This window comes from Pristiophorus japonicus, chromosome 2 (assembly GCF_044704955.1).
Source record: "Pristiophorus japonicus isolate sPriJap1 chromosome 2, sPriJap1.hap1, whole genome shotgun sequence".
Lineage (NCBI taxonomy): Eukaryota > Metazoa > Chordata > Chondrichthyes > Pristiophoridae > Pristiophorus > Pristiophorus japonicus.
The window spans coordinates 227,872,496-227,880,257 of record NC_091978.1 but is presented as its reverse complement, the minus strand read 5'-3'; the positions used below and the strand labels follow the sequence as shown (position 1 = coordinate 227,880,257).

At 46.2% G+C, this 7,762-nt stretch overlaps 1 pseudogene; it reads left to right on the top strand.

Moving 5' to 3' along the window:
* The first annotated feature begins 7,324 nt into the window (after window positions 1-7,324).
* LOC139251795 (U2 spliceosomal RNA) lies at window positions 7,325-7,562 on the top strand (annotated as a pseudogene).
* Window positions 7,563-7,762: the final 200 nt, after the last annotated feature.

The window sequence follows — 7,762 nt, the reverse complement described above, 5'->3', positions numbered from 1 at the left end:
AAAATAGCACAGATCCTGGCGAATGGGAAAGATACAAAGAACAACAAAGGCTCACAAAACAGTTCGGAAGAACTACAGAAAGGGAGTACGAAAAGAAACTTGCAAAGGATATCAAAATCCCTGAAAGGGTGGTAGTGGCAGAAACCCTCGCCAAATTTTAAAAATACTTGGACGTGCACTTGAAGTGCCGTAACCTGCAGGGTTACGGACCTAGAGCTGGAAAGTGGGATTAGGCTGGATAGCCTCTTGTTGGCTGGCACAGACACGATGGGCTGAAATGGCCTCCTTCCGCGCTGTAAAATTCTATGATTCAAATGAATTTTTACAATTATATTAGAAAAAAGGGTAGTCAGGAGCAATGTTGGCCCCTTAAAACTGATATCGGTGATATTGTCAATGGTAAGGAAATAGCAGGCATGTTGAATAATTCCTTTGAGTCAGTATTTACAGTAGAGTATGACGGAAATTCCGAAGAAAATAATATTGAATCAGGGTCAAGGACTCAATAAAATTTATGTAAGTAAAATAACAGTAATGAAGAAAATAATGGCACTAAAGAGTGACAAATCCCCAGGACCAGATGGTTTCCATCCCAGGGTTTTAAAGGAAGTAGGTGAGCACATTGCAGATGCTCTAACTATAATCTTCCAAAGTTCTCTTGATTTCAGGAATCTTTCCTTTAGATTGGAAAATTGTGCATGCCACTCCACTATTTAAGAATGACGAGAGAGGGAAACCAGGGAATTATCAACCAGTTACCCTAACATCTGTTGTCAGGGAATGTCAGGTTCATCTAACCTCCAACAAGCTCCCTGCTGGAGTGAAGCAAATCTACAGGACGAACGGGAAATTGCTCTACTTCCGTCCCCTCCAATCGAGCACCAAGGTTGTCCCAACCTCAGTCATTGAAATACAGTATGCAGACGACACATGCGTTTGCGCACACTCAGAGGCCAAAATCCAAACCATTGTTGACACCTTCACTGAAGCGTACGAGAGTCTGGCCCTTACATTAAACATCCGTAAGACAAAGTTTCTCTAACAACCTGCCCCTGCCTCACAATACTGCACCCCCAATTATAAAAATCCATGACAAGACCTTGGACAGTTTGGACCACTTTCCATACCTTGGGAGCCTCCTGTCAGCGAGGACAGACATCGATGACGAAACCCAACACTGCCTTCAGTATGCCGATGCAGGGTTTGGTCGCCTGAGGAAAAGAGTGTTTGAAGACCAAGATCTCAAACCCGGCACCAAGCTCATGGGCTACAGAGCAGTAGTGATTCCTGGCCTTCTTTATGCCTCAGGGACATGAACAATGTACATTAGGCACCTCAAAGCACTGGAGACGTACCACCAACGTTGCCTCCGCAAAATCCTAAAAATCCATTGGCAGGATAGGCGTACCAACATCAGTGTTCTCTCTCAGGCCAACATCCCAAACATCGAAGCATTTATCACGCTCAATCAGCTCCAATGGGCGGGCCACGTAGTCCGCATGCCTGATACAAGCATTCTACTCCAAGTTCCACCACAGCAAGTGAGCCCCAGGAGGGCAGAGCAAACACTTCAAGGACACCCTCAAAGCCTCCCTGAAAAAATATAACAACCCCACCAACTCTTGGGAATCCCTGGCCCATGACCGCTCAAAGTGGAGAAGAAGTATTCGGGAAGGCGTCGAACACTTTGAGTCTCTTCGTCGGGAGCATGCAGTAGTCAAGTACAGATAACAAAAGGAGTGTACGACAAATCAAGCATCCCACTCACCCGTCCCTTCAACCACCACCTGCCCCACCTGTGACAGAGTATGTAGATCCCGCATTGGACTCATCAGCCACCTTAGAACTCATGTTAATGTGGAAGCAAGTCATCCTTGACTCCGAGGGACTGCCTAAGAAGAAAAAAGAAGAGTCTATAATTAAGGATACGGTGACAGAACACCTTGAAAATTTTCAGTTGATAGAGAGCCAGCATGGACTTGTGAAAGGTAGGTCATGCCTGACAAACCTGATTGAATTTTTTGAGGAGGTGACTAAAGTAGTGGACAAGGGAATGTCGATGTATATTATTTATATGGACTTCCAGAAGACATTGGCTAATGTCCCACAATAGAGATTGTTAACTCAGGTAGAACTCCATGGAATTGAAGAAAATTATCGACCTGCTTAGGAAATTGGCTGAGTGGCAGGATACAGAGAGTAGGGATAAAAACAGAAAATGTTGGAAATCTCAGCAGGTCGGGCAACATCTGTGGAGAGAAACAGAGTTAACGTAGGGACAGAGAGTAGGAATAATGGGTAGGTACTCTAATTGGCAGGATGTGACTAGTGGTGTCCCACAGGGATCTGTGTTGGAGCCTCAACTATTCACCATATTTATCAATAACTTAGATGATGGCAATAGAAAGCCACATATCCAAATTTGCTGATGACACAAAGATAGGCGGCAGTGTAGGCAGTATAGATGAGAATAAAATTACAAAGGGATATCGATAGATTAAGTGATTGGGTAAAACTGTGGCAAACGGATTTCAATGTTGGAAAATGTGAGGTCATCCACTTTGGTCTTAAAAAGGATAGAACAGGGTACTTTCTAAATGGTGAAAAGCTAAAAACAGTGGAGGTCCAAAGAGACTTGGGGGTCCTGGTACATAGATCATTAAAATGTCATGAACAGGAACAGAAAATAATCAAAAAGGCTAATGGAATGCTGGTCTTTATATCTAGAGGACTAGAATACAAGGGGGTAGAAGTAATGCTGCAGCTATACAAAACCTTGGTCAGACCCCACCTGGAGTACTGTGAGAAGTTCTGGGCACCACATCTTAGGAAGGATATATTGACCTTGGAGGGACTGCAATGTAGTCTGCAGTGTATCAGAATAATACCTGGATTCAAGGGTTAAATTACAAGGAGAGATTATACAAGTTAGGGTTGTATTCCCCAGAATTTAGAAGGTTAAGGAGTGATTTGATTGAAGTTTTCAAGATATTAAGGGGAACAGATAGGGTAGATAGAGAGGAACTATTTTTGTTGATTGGGAAGCCTAGGACTAGGGGACAGAGTCTAAAAATTAGAGCTAGACCTTTCAAGAGTGAAATTAGGAAACACTTCTACACACAAAAGGCCCAAATTTGGCCAGTACAGATTTCTGGCACACTCACCAGAGGTACGCCGCTTTTGTAGAACTCCAAGGTCGCCAAAAATCTTCGAGCTGAGTTTGGCCGCTCTCCAGCCTCTCCTCCAAGGTGGCATAGCGTGGCAACTGGATTCAGAGGCGGAACCAGGTCCTGGCACTGAAAATGCAAGCGAGAGTGTGCCCGCATATGCAGTAGCTCCTCGCCCCCAGAATCTGTGTGCGTGTGCTGCAGGCTGTGTGGGAGGGGCCCAAAGCACACTGCCCCTATCCCGGGTCAAGTGGCCTGCCGCACAGGCCAGCTGCTGCCTTCCCCACGCTGAGGGCTACAAGAGACAGGTTGGTGGGGGGAAGAGTTTTGATCCGGCGGGGGGGGGGAAGAATTTTGATCTGGTGCGGAGGGGCCGGGGGGCGGGGGGGGGTGGTGGGTGGAGAAAAGAATCTTCAAAGATTTTCCAGTACTTTAATATCTATCTATCTTTACTAAAAATATACTCAGTTTAATCAGGCTGATAGCACCTACACCCTGTCCAGTCTCGCTGCTTGGGATTTTAAAAAAAACTAGCAATCCTTTCATAACACTGTCTTTTGGAGGCTACCTGCGCTGATTTCTTAACTCTCCGCAAGGTTTTTCTGAGCGGACACAGGTGGCCTCATACGCTGGCCGAAGTTAGTTTGGAGTAACTTTTAGCTGGCTAAACTTACTTAAATGGCCAAAACAGGCGTAAGTGTCTGGTAAAGCCCCCTTTTGAAAAAAAATCTAAACTAAAAAAAAAATCTAACTAACTCACTTACACTGGAGTAAATTAAATGGGGAGAATTGCGATTTTCAAAAAAATCTAGCTGCTCCAAAAAAAACGGAGCAACTCCTGGGGAAACTTGGGCCCAAAGGGTGGTGAGTGTGTTGCCAGATGATGCCACTGCTTGTCGAACTCTACCCCAACGTAAGTCACTACCTTCAGGAGAGAGATAAAAGGAAGACATTTTAGGATGGGGTTGAGGGCCGTGTGATTTAGTTCCATGGGCTAGATTTTCCACTTAAGTGCTTATCGCCCAAAAATGGGCATTATTTCTGGTGTGGGCGGTAAAAAAGGGTTTTCTGATCGCCGGCTTCTCGCCCATTCTCAAATCATCTAGTCTCCATTTTTGAAAATGGGCGTTACCGCGAGTGATATTAAATGGGCAGTAGCGTAAAATTTTTTTGACCTTCTATAGATATGTAAAGAGAAAAAGGTTAGTAAAGACAAACGTAGGTCCCCTGCAGTCAGAATCAGGGGAAGTCATAACGGGGAACAAAGAAATGGCGGACCAATTGAACAAGTACTTTGGTTCGGTATTCACGAAGGAGGACACGAACAACCTTCCGGTTATAAAAGGGGTCGGGAGATCTACTAAGGAGGAGGAACTGAGGGAAATCATTATTAGCCGGGAAATTGTGTTGGGGAAATTGATGGGATTGAAGGCCGATAAATCCCCAGGTCCTGATGGACTGCATCCCAGAGTACTTAAGGAGGTGGCCTTGGAAATAGTGGATGCGTTGACAGTCATTTTCCAACATTCCATTGACTCTGGATCAGTTCCTATGGAGTGGAGGGTAGCCAATGTAACCCCACTTTTTAAAAAAGGAGGGAGAGAGAAAACAGGGAATTATAGACCGGTCAACCTGACATCGGTAGTGGGTAAAATGATGGAATCAATTATTAAGGATGTCATAGCAGTGCATTTGGAAAGAGGTGACATGATAGTTCCAAGTCAGCATGGATTTGTGAAAGGGAAATCATGCTTGACAAATCTTCTGGAATTTTTTGAGGATGTTTCCAGTAGAGTGGATAAGGGAGAACCAGTTGATGTGGTAAAGTTAGAGCACATGGGATTGGGGGTAGTGTACTGACATGGATTGAGAACTGGTTGTCAGACAGGAAGCAAAGAGTAGGAGTAAATGAGTACTTTTCAGAATGGCAGGCAGTGACTAGTGGGGGAACGCAAGGTTCTGTGCTGGGGCCCCAGCTGTTTACACTGTACATTAATGATTTAGATGAGGGGATTAAATGTAGTATCTCCAAATTTGCGGATGACACTAAGTTGGGTGGCAGTGTGAGCTGCGAGGAGGATGCTGTGAGGCTGCAGAGCGACTTGGATAGGTTAGGTGAGTGGGCAAATGCATGGCAGATGAAGTATAATGTGGATAAATGTGAGGTTATCCACTTTGGTGGTAAAAACAGAGAGACAGACTATTATCTGAATGGTGACAGATTAGGAAAAGGGGAGGTGCAAAGAGACCTGGGTGTCATGGTACATCAGTCATTGAAGGTTGGCATGCAGGTGCAGCAGGCGGTTAAGAAAGCAAATGGCATGTTGGCCTTCATAGCAAGGGGATTTGAGTACAGGGGCAGGGAGGTGTTGCTACAGTTGTACAGGGCATTGGTGAGGCCACACCTGGAGTATTGTGTACAGTTTTGGTCTCCTAACCTGAGGAAGGACATTCTTGCTATTGAGGGAGTGCAGCGAAGGTTCACCAGACTGATTCCCGGGATGGCGGGACTGACCTATCAAGAAAGACTGGATCAACTGGGCTTGTATTCACTGGAGTTCAGAAGAATGAGAGGGGACCTCATAGAAACATTTAAAATTCTGACGGGGTTAGACAGGTTAGATGCAGGAAGAATGTTCCCAATGTTGGGGAAGTCCAGAACCAGAGGTCACAGTCTAAGGATAAGGGGTAAGCCATTTAGGACCGAGATGTGGAGGAACTTCTTCACCCAGAGAGTGGTGAACCTGTGGAATTCTCTACCACAGAAAGTTGTTGAGGCCAATTCACTAAATATATTCAAAAAGGAGTTAGATGAGGTCCTTACTGCTAGGGGGATCAAGGGGTATGGCGAGAAAGCAGGAATGGGGTACTGAAGTTGAATGTTCAGCCATGAACTCATTGAATGGCGGTGCAGGCTAGAAGGGCCGAATGGCCTACTCCTGCATCTATTTTCTATGTTTCTATGTTTCTATGTTTCTATGTTTCTATGCTGTAAAGTGTCGCCATCCTTAGCAACGGCATGGCAACATTTGATTCCCGCGATTCAGGAGGGCAAGGGTCATCATGACATGTGCAGAAGAGGAGACAGAGAGAGAGGGAGCTCAGAGGCACTGAAAGTGTGTGTGGCTGTGGTGTGTGCTTGTTTGGCTGTTGTGGGAGGCACGAGGGAGATTCACCAGCAACAAAAAGCCTACTAAGCACCAAGAACATAGTTGGCACCGAGTTTTTGTGCAACAATAAGATATAACATGGAAGGGATGGTGGAGGCCCTGGAGCTGGTAGCCAGGAACACTGGTGGCAGAGGGCTCCCAGTGATCCCAGAGTGCGGCACTGCACCCCAAGGTCCCGCACCCCCATTGCCAACCCACGAGAGCCAGAAGCACGATCTTGCTTCTGGCTCAGAGCACGTTTGGCTCAGAGCACGTTCCCACCTCGGGACCGTCCTCTCCCGTATCTGTCCAAGCAGCAGTTCGGCCGTAATTCCCGGCCCTGCAATGAAGTATCACCTGAGGAACTCCTCGGCCAGGTGGCTTGGAGTGAGGAGGGTAAGGGTAAGGGGTAGAGGTGGGGAGGAGAAGGGGGGGGGGGTTGGTCGGATGGGTTGGCTTGTACAGAAATACTGATGATTTACAGACAAATGTTCAGTTTAAATGTTTTTTATTTAACAAAACCTTGTTGCGCATTGGCTCAGATAGCTGCACCGTTACACGATGGTGATTGCTTAACATCAAAAGATATAATGACACTTAACTTCAATCAACTTAAACTTTAACTGTCACCAAGGTGATGCCCACCATTGATGTATCAACTGCACACCCAGCAGTGTATCAGCCTTGTAAATAACACCAACGTTCTTTCCGGCAAAGCGATCATTGATGAGCTCCTGACGTAAGGCTCTTGCAGCTATCATGCCACCAGGGGCCCTTTCATGCGGTCTACAGGGGGTGCGGGGACATGGCTTCAGCGTCAGCCTGATTGTCTGGGCCGATGACCTCCTCTTCCTCTCTCTGGTGAGGTGGACTGTCAAGACTCATCAGGCAATTCTTGTCCCCTCCTGATAGCTAAGTTGTGCAGCATGGAACATACCATCACGAATTGAGCTACCTGCTCAGGGTGGTATTGGAGCTCGCCTCCTGAGTGGTCCAGGCATCTAAAGCATCGCTTCTCGGCCTTTTGGCTAAGATCATGCGTAACTGACCTGACAGGGGAGTAACCATGATCCCAACGTGGTTCTCCCTGGATCAGGAAGGTGGTTCTCCTATGCTTTTTGGAAATAGGAGGTGGGTGGGGTGGCTTGACCCATCCACCTCCACGGAGGTGTGTGGGGGGCCTGACCCATCCATCTCCATGGCACGAACCTGGTATTGCAGTACTTCCAGGAATGGTGCAGTGGCTCTCGGCCTTTTGGCTAAGAGCATTGGCGCAGAGTGATCCTTGATGTGTGCAAGGTGACCTCCGGCATTTGTGATTTGACAAAGAATTGGAAAGATTGGCAACGAATACAAAAAAAAATTAAAAAAATATTTTAAAAAATAAAAATAAAAAATCTAAAGCACAGCTTCAGTACTCCAATGGTTTTCTGCATGATTTTGCGA